This window comes from Leptonychotes weddellii, chromosome 11 (assembly GCF_054177405.1).
Source record: "Leptonychotes weddellii isolate Sample4059 chromosome 11, ASM5417740v2, whole genome shotgun sequence".
Classification (NCBI taxonomy): Eukaryota; Metazoa; Chordata; class Mammalia; order Carnivora; family Phocidae; genus Leptonychotes; species Leptonychotes weddellii.
Window position 1 is genome coordinate 88,705,443 of NC_138379.1, and position 13,304 is coordinate 88,718,746.

The 13,304-nt window shown below is 41.8% G+C and overlaps 1 long non-coding RNA gene across 1 annotated transcript in view; it reads left to right on the forward strand.

The window, feature by feature from the left end:
• LOC145716324 (uncharacterized) overlaps positions 1-13,304 on the forward strand; it is a 70,103-nt gene that overhangs the window by 46,274 nt on the left and 10,525 nt on the right. The window lies entirely within an intron of this gene.

The window sequence follows — 13,304 nt, forward strand, 5'->3', positions numbered from 1 at the left end:
CCTCCCCGTCTCCAGGTCGGCATGTGGAGTTCGGGAGGCTTAGCACATCTCAGCCCTATGTCCTGGTCGTTCACTCTGGGGCTGCGTTGGTTAACGCGCAGTGGGAGAGGAAAGGCAGCTCTGTGGGGAGTAGGAAAGAGGAGAGGGAGGTGATATCTGTTCCCGAATGAGGAAAGGATGGGGGTTTGTCTGTAGGGCTGTCTGCAGAGGGGTGGCTCTCAACTCAACTAATGGACCAGGGTTATCAGCTGCCTGGACACTGGCTCTTTTCTCTTCTGAAGGTCCAGGGCCTTCAGTCTGGCTCACTCTGATGCCCTTAATTCCCGACAGCCTTTTCCTCCTGATTTTATCCTGGGTCAAAAATATATGGCACAGGGCGCCTGGGTGGCTCAGTTGGTTAAGCGACTGCCTTCGGCTCAGGTCATGATCCCGGAGTCCCTGGATCGAGTCCCGCATCGGGCTCCCTGCTCGGCGGGGAGTCTGCTTCTCCCTCTGACCCTCCCCCCTCTCATGTGCTCTCTCTCAAATAAATAAATAAAATCTTAAAAAATATATACATATATATGTCACAGACCATATTGGCCCGAAGCTACCTGGTTGCAAGTCACCATCGCTATCTCCTGCCTCCACGGGTCATTGTCAGTAAATACATGTACGTGCCTGCTCATTAAGCAAACTTGATTTGTATTTTCAACTTCAAAAAATTCATTTTCAAGAGCAGGACTAGGTGAGCCGTGCGGAAAGCCCCAGCTGACACGTATGCAAATGCAGAAAGGAGGAGGATTAGGACTGGAGTGAAGCTGTTTCTCTGGAGCCAGAATGCGGTGGTTGCACACACATGTGTGAATGAAGGGCACCGTGTATGGGAAGAGCCAGAGGATACGTTCTGAAGATATGCAGCCTCGGGTGATTGAAAGACAAGAAAGTGTCTGGCTAGACCTGGTTTACCGCCATTCACTGAGGAATTGGTCAGTGACACAGAGGAGAGTGTCACAGTGTTAGAGGACACGGAAGAAGCCAGCCTCTGCTGAGTCTGTGGCCCCTGCTTGTGCAGTCTCCATCCCCATCAACCGTCCCTCCGCTTCTCCCTCCACGTCTGGCCCCGAGGGGACGGCAGTGCCGGTTCCACCCACGAGCATTCAGAATGGGGAGCTGTCCTCCAGAATAACCAGGAAAAGGAACCCAAAGGCTGGAGCTCTGATACTGAGGTCCCGCATAGAGCTGCGGTTCCTGCCTCTAGCAACCAGTCCCTCCTCCCTCCTCATTTTCCAGCTTTCTGGGCCACATAAGAGGTTGTTCACCTACAAACACCGGAGAGTTGAACAGACTGTTTACCTTGAACTTTGGGAAGAGCTCCATGCCCAGCTCACAGCCACAAGAAACAGTGGGCTGTGTCTACCCGCAGCGGTGTTCCCTGCGGGAACTGAGACAAGGGGTCTCCGTTCCTGTAGTCGCAGCCACTTCGCCATGTCCTCTTTCAAACGCTGCCACACGTCCCGTTCCAACGAGGGCTGTTGTCCTTGGGCTGCAGCCGCCTCCGCGGCCGTCGCTCCTGGAGTCACGCCTGTCACGCCCGCTCCACCGGCGCCGGCTGGCGCCGGGTGATCATGTCTGCTGCCGCTGCCAGCTGCCGTGCCTGCTCTGTCACCTCCGCGGCCTTTGCTGTCTGTTGCTTGCTTTTCCCCCGAACAGAAAAGTAGGATGCCCTCCGTGTTCCTTTTCTCAGAGGAAGATGAGGCTGTTCAAGTTTGAGGATTTTTCTTACACCTGTTGATGACATTTCTGCACAGGGAATGGATTATTTATTACAAGTAAATTACGTCCTGGAAACTCTTAGATCACAAACGAGGCAACTTGGAATAATAATTCTGATGAGAACGCTCTATCCTACAAAGGCAGATTATCTATTCGATTCTTCTGAAGCGTCGGCTCTTTCCAGCTAACAAGATTGGAAGCAGGTTGGTAAGTGACGCTTCTTCACCAAACCCCTTCAGGAGGGGAGACGGGCTGAGTAACGCCCCAAGGCCTGGGCTGTGGTCAGCACTAAAATTAATATTCTTTTGCTTTACATTTTAAAAACTTACTCAATGAAGAATAATTTCTAGAGGTCAGCTGGGGAAAAAATAGGAAAGAAGAGAAACAAGGAACAAGAAAAGCTGATCCGAAGCCCTCCATGCTGAGGCAAGATTGTCAATGGATGGGTCTCAAAACAAGTAGGGGTTCTGCTCTTTCTCTGGGGAGCCTCCTCTACGTCAGCTGATAAAAGTCCTTTGCTTAGAGCTGGTCAGGGGCGCCCGGGGGGCTCAGTCGGCCGAGCGGCTGCCTCCGGCTCAGGTCATGGTCCCGGGGTCCTGAGTTCGGGCCCCGCATCGGGCTCCCTGCTCGGCGGGAAGCCTACTTCTCCCTCTGCCTCTCCCCCTGCTTGTTTTCCCTCTCTCACTGGGTCTCAAATAAATAAATAAATAATCTTTAAAAAAAAATAGAGCTGGTCAGTTTCACATAAAAGAAATCCTCCAGTCTCTGGTCTGAAGGGTATATTGTAAGCCTGCCTCTCAGAATTCTGGGAGGTTCCACTAATTACTGTTGAGACTTTAACTTGCCGTCCCCCACACATGCCTTTTCCAGCCTGTGGTGGCTCACCCCGACTTTCAGCTATGCCTAGTGTTCCAGAGTTCAAGGCCTGTCTGGTTCAGTTTCTCCAGAGAGTGAATTTCACTCCAGTCTTGTGCAGAGGTGAGGGAGGAGTCCTAGGGTAGGGGAACAGATGTGATATACCACTGCTCCGTTCTAACAGCTCTCCTGTTTTCAGCCCAGCGCTACACCCCTGCCTCCAAATGTTGCTGAAGACTGCATGCCTGAAAGTTTCTGAAACTCAAGGGCAGAAACTCTTTCACTTCTTTTATACCTTCCCCCTGTAGGCATTTAAATGATTTTAGTGAGTTTTCAGGAGAAAAGACTTAAGTCTTTTCTTTTGTTCAGTCTATCATATTTAACCAAAACCCTTCTTATGTTTTTTCTGTACTTTTTAAAATTTCATCTTTAGCCCATTAAATATTTATTTTGTTGTGTGAAGGAAGACGAGGCTATGAGTTGAATCTCAGTCTGAGGGCCAGCCAAAGATGCATCATTTATTGACCATCCCCTCTTTCTCTCTTGTTTGCCACACACAAGGGAGTTGAGTGTACTTTGCCTCCAGAAATCAGAAGTGGGATTGTAAAATGTATAACATTTTCTCTCATTTTCTGAAGTGGTCAGGCAAGTAGGGGCATGTGAGGAAAGTTACGGAAGCACAGGAGATGATGCTTGGGACCGCATGGAGGGGTGACCATGGATGCAAAGTGAAAAATAGGGCTGATCTGAAGAGCTTGTGCTAGATACTAAAGGGCATTTCATGCTGTATTAAAAAGCTGGCCTTTATGTATAGGACCAGCAGGTCACAATACGATAAGGTAAGCATCGCATTTTAAGAGATACCTGCAAACCACCTTGGTAGGACCTGAGCAAGTGGCCTCATGGTGGTTTCCTTTCCAGTTATATTTGGTAAGTCATTCTTCAGCTTTGACTCTCGCAAGACACTTCTTTACGATTCTGTCAGTGTCTCATGCGTCTGTGGTTTTTACTTCTTTTTGCATCTGAGTGTGACACTGAGGCATTACTCATCTCCAGCGTGCCAAGGAAGCTGTTCCCTGAATGACTGGGGAGCTACACGGATGCACAAAGACGACCCAAGAGGGCTCAGCAGAAGGCAAATCCAGGGGATACAGGACAACTGGCCAAGCTTCGACTGTACTCCTGACCTACCACACAGATGGATCAGCAGCGTGTGGGAGCCTTGCAGCCTTTGGCGGTTTGACAACCTCTGTATGCTGGCTGGCTACTTAGCTCCGCAGATCTAAAAGTAAACCCTAGGAGATTAGGCTGAAAGAAATAAAAATTACAATTAAAATCTCAGCAGACACGTCAACAGCTGCATACTGTGGGGAAGATAAATTCTGCAGTACTAAAAAAGAAATCTGTCAAAATTCATAGTTGCTACAACGTGTTAGCTAAAACGTCCAGTTTTCTACAAAAAAATTATGAGATGTGCAAAGAAACAGGAAAGTGTGACTCATACTTGAGAGAGAAAAGTAGTTGATAGAAACTGACTTTTAGTGACAAAAGATGTTTAGATGTTGGCTTTATCAGAAAAGATTTCAAAGAAACTATAACAAATATATTCAAATAATTAAAGGAAATATTATGACAACAATTCAACAACTCAAGGATATCAGTAGAGAAATGGAACACACACACACACACACACACACACTCACACACACACATTCTAGAGTTGAGAAAAACCGCACTGACATTTTCAAAAACTCACTAGCTGGGCTCAACCCCCGATTTGGAGATGGCAGAAGGAAGTATCAGTGAGCTACAAAGAGAACAACAGAAATTATTCCATCTGAAGAACAGAGTGAATAACAGATTGAAAGAAAATAAGGAGAACCTCAAAGACCTGTGAGACAACATCAAACATATAATAGGAATCCCGGAGAGAGATGAGAGACAGAATAGGGCAGAAAAACATATTTGAAGAAATAATGGCCAAAAACTTCTCAAATTTGATGAAAAACATTAATCTGCAGATCCAAGAAATTCAAATAATCCTAAGTAGGATAAACAGAAAGATGTCTATACCTAGGCAAGGAGAAACACTTGAGGAAGGAAAAATTATAGAAGCTTTTCTCTTTGTCTCTGTCTCAGTGTGGACAACTTTGTGACACTTTAGATTCAAAGACTCAAAAAGGTTGAAAGCAAAAGGGTGGGAAGAGATACATAATGCAAACAAACTATACGGTAGCTGGACTGGATATATCAGTCAAAATATGCCTTAAGAAAAATATTTCTCACGACCTTGGGTTGATAAGTCAATCATGATGTAATCATTGTAAAAGGATAATATCTAAAAACAGCCCCAAAATACGTGAAGCAAAAACTGACAGAGTTGAAGGGAGAAACAGACAATCCAACAGTTGCAGTTGGAGATTTCAGTGTTCCTCTCATAAGAATTGATAGAACTAGATAGAAAATCAGTGAAGGTACAGAAGATGTAAACAGAACAACCACCCAACTTGATCGTATTGATATGAAGAGAACATTCTACAGATGGTGACTTAGAGTAAAATTTAGAAACTATGCTATCTTTCACCCAAAGGGTAAAGTGAACCCCACCCAAACAACCCACTCGAGATAAGCCAACTAAGCAGAAAGGAAGGGATTAGAGCAAAGCAGGACTTGCAAGGGCCAGAGTCATAAAGATTAACTGCAGGGGCAGTGCTGCTCATAAATGCCTAATGATCAGGAGCAGGATCCTTGCAGGTCAGGGAGGTAAATGCTTTTTCTGCTTAGAAAGAGAAGCAAAGCTGGGCCAACAGAATCTGGGGGGCGTGGTGTGTGAAGGAAAATCAGTTGAGCCTCAAGCTGGAGCTGACAATCCCGGGGCTGATCCCCGAGAACAGACACAAAAGCAAGTTCCAGAAGGAACCAAAAATCCTTCCTGAGATTCCACCAGAGATCATTTGTTCCAAAGTAACATTGGGCCAAAAACAAAACAAAACAAAAAAAACAAAAACCCACCAAAACAACAAAGCAACATTGGGCCAGAAATCTGAGGCGCTCGGTCCAGCCTCTACGCTATCTGGCCAGACAGTGTGGAGGCCAGGAAACAGCACTGAAGCTCAGCAAACTCCGCGAACAGAGCCAAGGCCACAAGCCTGGACCTCAGTGAGACTGGATAAAAAAACATCTGTGTAAACCTATCCCTTTCTTTGCTCTTCTGTTTGCTTTCTTTTCCTTCAGCCTTTTGTTTTCATTTTTAATTCCAACCAAGTCCCAGCTGAGCCAAGAGGAAAACTGACTTCCCACCAGTCAATCAGGCTAAATGGTAGAAATGCGCTGGCGGCGCACGCGGTGGCCGCCCTGGCCGTGGCCGTGGCCATGGCCGTGGCCATAGAGCCAGGAACCCTGTAGCCGAGAGCAAAGCGAGGAAGTGGGACGGGGAGGGGTCCTGGGCTACAGGGCACACTCGACCTTCCTTCCTAGGGATTTCTACCTTTCCTTTGCGCTTTCCCTGGAAGTTGTGCCTGCACCGTGGCCTTGGGCCTGAGGCCTGTGACTTCCCATTGTCCGGGCAGGAGAAACAAACAAAGGATGGCCTCTATGGAATTGTGGAATGTTTATTATTCTAAAGAAAAGCATCTGTCTTCTCTCACAGGAAATCCTGTCGTCATATCTGAGAACGGCCCCCGAAATAAATAGTCTTCAGTGCCTTTATTTTGTTCCGACTTTATTGGGGTACGATCGCCGTATCACATCTGTGTAAGGTTAAAGTGTACAACATGATAATTTGATACATGTATATATTGTGAAATGGTCACCACAATAAGGTTCATCCCTCACGTTCAACCGCAGGGTATCTGGAGGCATGGGAGAGTGGAGTATCTGGAGTCCGGGGGCAGTGGCTAAGTTCAAAAGCGGCGCCCACAGTTGCTCAGGCTGTTAACGTGGCCTCGTAACCAGACCCTCTCACGTGTTCCCAGTCCCGGTTCTGGCCCTGCGCTTTCCTTCTCCTCCTCCCCAGGGAGCGAGGCCTTGGACAGGACAGCCTTGAGGAGAACATCAGGACTCAGCTCCAGAGATGAGCCATGGAACTCAGGGACAAATATTGCTGTGACCTCCTGGGGTGTTTTAAGAGCTTGGAGGAAGCCAGAGAAAGTTCTCACGGACGGATAGTGCCCGGATACTCTACGGGGACACACGGCCACTTGCACAACTCTCAAATTGCCAGAGTTTAAGGGACATTTTAGAAGTCTATTCCTAGCTTTAGAAAAAAATACATTTTCTTCCTTTGCATTAAGATTTTATGTATTGTCTTCCCTTAACCTCTTCTGCAGAATCTAAGCGAGTAAAGTATAACATTAACAAAAATTTATTATTGTTTTCTGTGACTAATATGTAAATATTTACATTCCTACTTCCTGTCTTTCCCTTCGCTACTTTTCTTTTCTGTGCTCACTTTTCAGAATAGCTTTCCAAAGTGAATTCAGAAACTGAATGCAAGCTTTATTTGTCTTCCTATTTTCACTGTTCTCCTTTGCAGTCTAGTTTGTAATGTAGATTTATGTGTCCGAATCTAAAGGAAACACACAAGTGTATATGGGATAATCTCCGAGCTGATGTTATCATTATTTCATAAATCCACATTTAGAGATTGTAAAGATGCCGTTTCGGAGAAAATCGTTCCTATTCCTAAAAAGGGCAGAACTGGAGGGTTTTGTGATTAAAATGCAAAAAGAAATTTTGGCAAAAGAACTTTTCTGAGCCTGGTAGTACAGAAGTTAAACAGTCCAAAGACCACAGGACACAGTGCCATCTTTACCTCTAGAAGACAGAAGCTGGCGTAGGACTTTTGCAAGAACTTATTCCTACGTGAAATCAGGTCCCCTTTTGCTTTAAGGTTCTATAATTTTGTAACACGGTCACCAACTCTGTGTGCTGGACTGTTCTCTTACGTTTTACTAAACATGACTTCCTTTAAATAATAGGAGATTTCGTATTTTAGTGAAATCTAAAATGATTCATTGCCAAATTAAAGAAGGGCGGAGATGTCTCTCCTAAAGATAAATGTAGCTGATCTTAACTATTTTACTATTATGTAGAACCATACTGCCTGAGGGAAAATTGTTAACATTTTCCTCTATTTACAAATAGTGGAGGCTTACCAATTACAGGTGAACCTTGCAGGTTTTATCAAATGTATGTTTACCAAACAAATGAATTGTTGTTTTGGACAAGTAGAGAGAGACTTTTAAGCCTCAGACTTGATAAATGGCAGAAGCCCACGTAACTGCTGAAGACCAGTCTGACAGGAATTGGCAATGATAACAAACAGAACAATGAAGGTCCACTATCTCAGAGTTCACAGAAGAATGGCTTGGCTCCTAGCCAGGTGTGTAATCAGTATATTTTAGGGTTTATCACACAAACCAATGGAGTTTTTCAAATAATAGTAAACTAGGTGTGGCTCTTTTCTTCCTTACTTTTTTTTTTTTTAAGAGGATTTCCTGACAATCTGCCTAGAAGTTATGATCCTATCATGGTACATTATGCACCTATGATAAGAAACAATGGGCCTTTGGTATCAGCTTTTAGATTCTGGGTATTTGGGGAATTTTATTCTCAATGGTTCTTTTGACTTCATTAGTCTACATCAAGGTTGCATTTACCTTACTTAGTACAAGTCCCTCGAAGTATGTGCCTTGGGATGCCCCATCACAATCATCACAGTAAATAAGAGAGCCACGATGCCTACATGGCAGGTTGGTCTCCACTCAGAGGAGTGCAGAGCCGAGCTGGCACTGCTACCCACACAGCCATGCATAACCTCAGGGTCACACGCATATGTCTTTGAAACCAAGTATCTGTATTTATTAGCACGTTGCAATAACTGCTGCCTCATTAACTTCCCTTGTTGTCACAATATATCCAAGCTAAAATTTTAATTGTTTGTTGTGGGAAGAAAATAGTCCTCAATCTCAGATCATTTAAGGTTCTATTTATTATTGAAGCTGCCACAAATTTGAGAATTTGTGCCACAAAGCTGGGAATTTGTTTTTTAATATTAGTGAGAAAATTCGTTTTTACTAGTTGAAGATACTATAAACCCATTGAAAATTTACAAAAAATGGATGCCCGGGTGGCTCAGTCAGTTAAGCGTCTGCCTTGGGCTCAGGTCACGATCCCAGTCCTGTATTGGGCTCCTTGCTCAGCAGGGAGCCTGCTTCTCCCTCTGCTGCTCCCCCTGCTTGCTCAGTCTCTCTTTCTCACAAATAAATCAATAAAATCTTTAAAAACAAATTTCCAAAAACGTTAAGACATGACTTACTCTTATATGTATTTGGTACAAAATTTGAGGTTATATTAAAGTAGTTGCTCAAACTTTGTTTGTTTATTTAGTTGTTAGTTTGTTTATTTAAGTAGGCTCTATGCCCAGTGCGGGGCTTGAACTCAGGACCCTGAGATCAAAAGCCACATGCTCCCCTGACTGAGCCAGCCAGGTGCCCCTTTAATTGCTCAAACTTCAAATAATGCTCAAAATGTTTAAAAATCCAACATCCCTAACAAAACTCTCAGCAAAATACAAATAGAAAGGAACTCCCTCAATCTCATAAAGGACAGCCTACAGCTAACATCATACTTAATAGTGAAGACTGAATGCTTTTCCCTTAACATTGGGAATGAAGCAAGGATATATGTTCTGACTACCTCTGTTTAAGATGGTACTGGAGATCTTAGGCTGTGCAATAAAGCAGGAAAAAGAAATAAAAGGCACACAGATCAAAAAAGAAGAAGTAAGGCTATTTTTATTTGTAGGCAACATATGATCACCTATAGAAAATACTATGGAATCACAAGAAAAAGTGCTATAATTAATAATTGAGTGTAACAATGTTACAGGATACAAGATTAATATGTGAAAGTCAAGTATATTTCTATATACTAGTGAAGAACAATCTCAACTTGAAATTTAAAAAATCTGTGCCTTTTATAAAGCACCAAAAATATTAAACATTTAGGGATAAATCTGACCAAACATGTTAAAACCTATACATCAAAAACTATAACACATTGCTGAGATTAGGGGAGACTTAAATTGTTGGAGACATGAAGTGTTTTCATAAAGTAGAAGAATCAGTATTGTTAAAATATCAATTCTTCTGAAATTGATCTTTAAATTCAGTGAAATCCCAATCAAAATCAGGATTCTTTTCTTCTGCAGTAATTCATAAACTGATTCTAAAGTTCATATAATAATGCAAAGTACCTGGAATAATCAAGACAAGGAATAAAGTTGATGGATATACACCATTTGGTTTCCAAATTACTATAAATCTTCAGTAATCAAAGTTGTGTGGAATTGGCATAAAATAGACATTTAGGAAGAGAGTGTCCAGAAATAAGTTCAACTGGTTTTCCACAAAAGTACCAAGGTAATTCAGTGAAGAAAGGAAAATCTTTTTAATAAATAGTACTGGAAAAATTGGATAACCATACCCCTCAAAAATGAACCTCAAACCTACTTCATATCATATGCAAAAATTAACTTGAACTGTATTATAGACCTAAGTGTAAAATTAAAGTTATTATAGTTCTAGAAGAAACTAGAAGAGAAAATCTTAATGACCTTTGGTTTGTTCAAGAACTCTTAAAAACAACACAAGAAGCACAAAGTGAAAAAGAAAGCAAATTAGTAAGTTGTACTTCGTCAAAATAAAAAGCTTTTGTTCTTTAAAAGACTGCCACAAAAATGAAACAGCAAGCCACAAACTGGAAGAAAATCTTCATAAAACCTTTATCATACAAAGTACCTTATCTGGAATATAAAAACGTCTCATAAACTAATCAGAAGATAACCCTTATTCAAAATGGGCAAAATAATTGAACACTTTATTTTATTTTTTTTTTAAGATTTTATTTATTTATTTGACAGAGAGAGCGAAAGAGCACAAGCAGGGGGAGCAGCAGAGGGAGAGGAAGAAGCAGGCCCCCTTCCAAGCAGGGAGCCCAATGTGGGACTCAATCCCAGGACCCTGGGATTATGATCTGAGCCAAAGGCAGGCGCTTAACCATCTGAGCCACCCAGGCGCCCTTGAACAGACGCTTTAGCAAAGAAGATATATGACCATACATGAAAAGGTCATCATGAGCCATTAAAGAAATACAAATTAAGGTTGTAATGAGATAACACTACACAACCACTAGAGTGGCAACACTTAAAAAGACTGACGGGTTCCCTGGGTGGCTCGGTCAGTTAGGCATCTGCCTTCAGCTCAAGTCACAGTCCCAGGGTCCTGGGATCGAGCCCCACGTTGGGCTCTCTGCTCGGTGGGGAGCCTGTTTCTCCCTCTCCCTCTGCCTGCCGCTCTGCCTACTTATGCTCTCTCTCTCTGTCAAACAAATAAATAAAATCTTTAAAAAACCAGGTGCCTGGGTGGCTCAGTTGGTTAAGCGACTGCCTTCGGCTCAGGTCATGATCCTGGAGTCCTGGGATCGAGTCCCGCATCCGGCTCCCTGCTCGGCAGGGAGTCTGCTTCTCCCTCTGACCCTCCCCCCTCTCATGTGCTCTCTCTCATTCTCTCTCTTTCAAATAAATAAATAAAATATTTAAAAAAAAAAAAATCTTTAAAAAAAAATAAAAAGACTGACAATATCAAGTGTTGGTGAGAATGGGAAGCAACTGGAATTCTCACATGCTGCTGATGGAAGTGTGAAGGGGTTCAGTCACTGTGAAAACCTGTTTGGCAGTTTCTTCATTAGCTATACCTATAATTTGACCCAACCATTCCATTCCTGGGCATTTACTCAGAAATGAAAGTACATTCTACACAAAGATTTATGTATAAATGTTCATGGCAGCTTTATCTGTAATAGCCAAAAACTGGAAACAACTCGAATATCCATCAACAATGAATGGATAAACAAATTTTGATATGTTCATACAGGAAATACTATTCAACCTTCAAAAGAAAACTATTCATACACGTAACGGCATGAAGGAATCTTAAAGTAATTATTCTAAGGTGAAGAAAGCATGGCCAAAAAAAAAAAAAGAGTATATGCTGAATGAGTTCATTTATATAAAATTCTAGGAAATGCAAACTAATATATAGCAACAAAATCTTCAGTGGTTGCCTGAACCTCAGTTGGGGGAAGGGAGGAATAGATTATAAAAAGGCACAGAGAAACATTTTGGGATGATAGTATTAACATTCCTTATCCACATTGTGGTGATGGTTTCATGAGAGTGTAAACATGTCAAAACTCATCACATTTTATACCTTAAATATATGCAGTTTATCATATGGAAATTATAGCTCAACAAAGCAAAAGAAAATGCTTTGTTGAACTCTGTTCTTTTTATTCTTCCCAGTTTGCTTATGAATTATGTAACGTTAGCGTAGCTTCACCCAACATTTCAAAATTTTATATTTACAGTATTTAAATGATAGTTGTATTGTTAAGTTAAAAATATATTTAAGGGGTCAAAATGTGGTTTAATGATATTTTATCATTAAAAGTTACTTCAGAAAATGTGGAAAATATATATTTTTTTTAATTTTTTTTTTTAAAGATTTTATTTATTTATTTGAGAGAGAGAGAATGAGAGAGAGCACATGAGAGGGAGGAGGGTCAGAGGGAGAAGCAGACTCCCTGCCGAGCAGGAAGCCCGATGCGGGACTCGATCCAGGGACTCCAGGATCATGACCTGAGCCGAAGGCAGTCGCTTAACCAACTGAGCCACCCAGGCGCCCTGGAAAATATTTTTTAACTATTATTTCTTACCACTTAGGAGTAGCGGCTGCTATTGTTGTTTTCAGACTTTTTATGCATATATATAAACAATAATTTTTTTTAATCGGGATTAAATTGCATGTCATGTTCTGTATCCTGGTTGTAGCATTACATTACAAGCATTTTTACTTGTAATTGTCAAAAATGAAATTTTTTCTATTGTGTAATAGACATTACCTTGTAATGGATATGCATGCCATAATATCTTTAACTTTCTTTGTTCGGGGACATTTAGATCGTCCCCAGGTTTGCAGTAGTATATATTATGCCATGTTAAAGATCTCTGTATGCGTGTGTGTTAAACCCTTTCCTTATTTTTTAGTATAAACTCTTAGAAATGGATTAATGACCAAAGAGTAAGAATATATTGAGGACTCCTGACGTGGTGTCAAACTGTTTTTCAGCAACATTGTACCAACTTACATCTCCACTGGAAATATGTAAAAGTATATAAGAGAGCGTATCTTACTATATCCTCCAAAGTGTTGAACCTTACAGAGCTTCTACATTTTAACACCATTTCCCCCCCTCATTGTTAAGGAAACAAGGAAATTCCTTGAAGGAAATTATTATTTTGATATGACATCCTTCTTAAAAGATATGAGTCAGCTTTTCAAAAAAATAAAAACTAACGCATTACTTTTATGAGATACTCTGAGTAGTGTCATTAACATTCATTAACACTGCATTACAATTCTTGTCAATCTCACAATTTTTCTTAATTGCTAATATACAAATTACCTGCTATAAATAGTCTTTGATCCTGATACATGAACACATAGAAATTTTGTAAGATTTTTTTTTTAAGTAGTCTCCACACCCAGCGTGGAGCCCAGCATGGGGCTCTAACTCACGACCCTAAGATCAAGACCTGAGCTGACATCAAGGGTCTAAAGCTCAATTGACTG